We start from the raw sequence: 3,770 nt of genomic DNA, 5'->3' as shown, positions 1-3,770 counted from the left end.
AGGAGCCAACCTACAAATGAAAATTGGGTATACACTAAAGGGGTTATGCTTTTATTTTTCTTCTTTGTGCTAATATCAGTAAATTCATTTTTCTATTGTCTGCTTTTCTATTAGAATTATTTTTTCAATGTGTTACATTCTAACTAGTATCTATGAGCTACATATTGGTCCAGAAAGCATAGTCACTTGTCTACTGTTGAATGTGGCTTTAGTCTTTCCATGTCTAGAATGCTTCACATGGCCTTCTCCTAATTCTTGCATAGTTTTTACAGTTCTTTCCCATCATCCTTTTTCCAGTGCATCTACAATGCACAATAATTCAATAATCTGGGTTCTGAGTTCATCCAGGGAATTTTTTCTCATCATTTGCTTCTGCTTTAGCTTTGAGTCCTTTTTTTAAAAAAATATATTATTGGATATTTTTTATTATGTTATTCCCTTTCCCGGTTTCCTGAACATAAGCCCCCTATCCTGCCTCCCTCCCCTTCTTCTATAAGGGTGTTTCCCTCCCCAACCACACCCGTTCTCACCCCCCTGACATTCCCCTACACTGGGGGTTCCAGCCTTGGTAGGACCAAGAGCTTCTCTTTCCATTGGTTCCCAACAAGGCCATCCTCTGCTACATATGCAACTGGAGCCATGGGTCAGTCCATGTATAGTCTTTAGGTAGTGGTTTAGTCCCTGGGAGCTATGGTTGGTTGACATTTTTGTTCTTATGGTGTTGCAAGGCCCTTCAGCTCTTTCAATCCTTTCTCTAATTCCTCCAACACGGATCCTGTACTCAGTTCAATGGTTTGCTGCTAGCTTTGAGTTCTAATGGAGTTAGGAAAGCAGCTGTATTTACTTTAGAAGCACTTGAAGGTGTTGAAAGAGATGGCTTTGAAGAGTGGCTTGCTTCCTTTTTAAACTCCAATGGCTTTAGGTTGCCACTATCTTCTTTTGATAGCTTCAAGATTTTTCCTGGGCTTTAGGTTGGAGAACGTCCACCGTTGAAGCAGCTAGGCAACCTTCTTCCTTGCCTCTTGGGTCTATTTGCAGAAAGATGTAACAAGTTCTCTGAGGAAGCTATGTCATCAAAATTTACATTGTCTGTTTCTTTTGAGTTCCTAGCTACAATGGTCTACTGACTTTGGTCTAACAGGCAATTGTTCAGGATTTAGCTTTCCTTTTTTTTTTTTTTTTTTTTTTTTTTTTTTAAGATTTATTTTATTCATATGAGTACACTGTAGCTGTTTTCAGATACACCAGAAGAGGGCATCGGATCCCACTACAGATGGTTGTGAGCCACCAGGTGGTTGCTGGGAATTGACCTCAGGATCTCAGGAAAAGCAGTCAGTGCTCTTAACCGCTGAGCCATCTCTCCAGCCCCTAGTTTTGATACCGGTTCAGTATCAATCTTTGAAGAAATTGAATAGACTTCTTCATTAATAGTTGATTGTTGGAGGTGGAGGAGGAACTGACATTTCTGTCCATTGTTCCAGAAGACCTCAGTAAATTATGGGCTTTGGTAGATGGAGCAAGATTTTTGGGTAAGACTTCCACTGCTGGTTTAGAAGGTTTCTGTTCTAGCAGTGATTTTTCATCTTTGTCTTCAGCCTTTAGAGGAAAAGTTTTCTTCTCTGCAGCTAACAGGTCCGGCTTTGGAGCTGAACCTTTTGCAGGAGGAGGTGGTTTCTTAGTTTTGGAGAGTCTTTATCTAGTTCGCTTATCTGAACAGCAAAGTTATCTGGAAACACTCCTTCTTTACCATTCAGTTCACCTTTCCACCAGCCCACTTCTCCAGTCACCTTACTTATCAAATGAATTATCAATCTCCCCTTCTCTAAACTTAAGTTCATCTTCATTTTTTCCTGCACAGGGAAATAATGTTCTACAATATTCCTTAGCTCTAATCTTGCCATCAATGTCTGTTTTTGTTACCTCCACATTCTGGGTTCTAGAGCCCAGTGACTGTAGGATTAATGGATTTTCTGATTTTTTTTTCTCCTCTGTTTCACCACAGGAAGTTCTTCTTGTAAGTTTCACAGAGCATTTTTAAAGATGTCTCCAAATCTAATTCCTCAGATCTTCTTTGGCTGTGTAGCTGATCCAGGAACTGGTTCACATCCATTCCCTGGAGAAGGCATAGGTGAAGTAGGGCCAGTCAAAGAACATCTGATTCCTCCTGAGCATTGTTGAGTTTCACCGTCATCTGTGACCTCTTAATTCTTTCAAAAAGTTTGAGGGAAGCAGTCCCAACTTACTGTTCAGGATTCCACTCCACCAACCTTCTTCTACCTCTTCAATGTCATCCTCCACAGTCAATTACAGTTTGTCCTCATTTTGTGGAGAGTAGTCAAAAAGAATTTTACACTGACACATTTTTGTGTTCTTAATAGCTTTGGTTTGTGGATGTGGCTGAATTCCTCCAGCTGGAAGTCCTTAAGTGCTGATTTGCTATACAAGACTTGCTATATTTCCATGCCTTTCCCATTTGATGGGCAAATTGTCATCCTTGTGTTCTGTCTTTCTTTTAATTTCCTTAACAAATTTGTCAGGGAACATCCCTGATCTCCCCTTTAGATATCCTTTTAGCCATCCTTCTTCCTGTAGTTTTTTCACATTTTGGATGATTTCCCCAGCTCAGATAGTTAACTCATCATCACGTACAGCGTTGTATTCATACTCAACAATACAGTCAACCATGCTGCAGCTTTGGCAGTGAGAGCGTGACCCTGAGCCCCCTTCTATGTAACAACTCATGAGCAGCAGAAATGCCACTCCTCACACCAGTGCTAGGCCATGGACACTGTAGATTGCATGTTGTATGATGATCATTTCTACTATGTTAATCATACCAATCCATGATCATGGGATATCTTTTCCATTTTCTGGTATCTTCTTCAATGTCTAGAACTTTTTATCATATAAGGTTTTCATTCTATTGTTTAGTTACTCCAAATTATTTTTTAATATTTGAAGCTATTGTGGAGAATGCTGTTTTATCAATGTCCATTTGTCATGTGAATAAAAGAGGGTTATAATTTTTTTAATCATATGTCTACCCACTTTGTTTAAAGTTGTGTAAGCTGTATAGGTTCCCAAGTGGAATTTTATGACCAGATATATCTACTATCAATCATACCATCTGCAGATAACAGTACTTTTAACATCTTTATTTTCAATTTCTTGCTAAAATTTCAAGCACTATAGTGAGAAGATACAGAAAAAGTAGACAACTTTGATTTGTTTCTGATGTTGATGGAATTGCTTGGGGTTTCTCTCCATATAATTTGAAGTTGGCTAAAGGCTTACTGTAAACTGTGTTTATTATGATTAGGTATGTCCCTTATATCCCTAAACTCTCCAGTACTTTTGTCAGATGATGTTTATGAATCTAATGAGAGAATCATGTGAATTTATATATATATTTATATATATATATGTGTGTGTGTGTGTGTGTGTGTGGTATGGTGGATGAATGTGCTCTTGGATTTGTTTTACATGAAATTTATTGAATATTTTTGTATTAATGGTCATAAGGGAAATTGCTCTGTAAATCTCTTTGTTGATTTAGGTATCAGGAGGACTATGTCCTCATGAAATGAATTTGGCAATGCTACTTCTGTTTCTATTTTGTGGGATAATTTGATAGTATTGACTTGGCATTATTTTTCTTATAAAGTCTGGTAGAATTCTACAGTAAAACCATCTGGCCCCAGGATTTTATTGGTTGGAAAAATTTTAATGACTGCTTCTATTTCATTAAGAATTATAGATTGACTTAAATT

General features: G+C 38.0%; 1 pseudogene; it reads right to left on the bottom strand.

The window, feature by feature from the left end:
- Positions 1-248: 248 nt before the first annotated feature.
- LOC116904476 lies at positions 249-2,685 on the bottom strand (annotated as a pseudogene).
- Between the last annotated feature and the right edge of the window lie 1,085 nt (positions 2,686-3,770).

This window comes from Rattus rattus, chromosome 6 (genome assembly GCF_011064425.1).
Source record: "Rattus rattus isolate New Zealand chromosome 6, Rrattus_CSIRO_v1, whole genome shotgun sequence".
In the NCBI taxonomy this organism is placed as follows: domain Eukaryota; kingdom Metazoa; phylum Chordata; class Mammalia; order Rodentia; family Muridae; genus Rattus; species Rattus rattus.
Note: the sequence above shows the minus strand (reverse complement) of the source record. Positions and strands in the feature narration are given on the sequence as shown.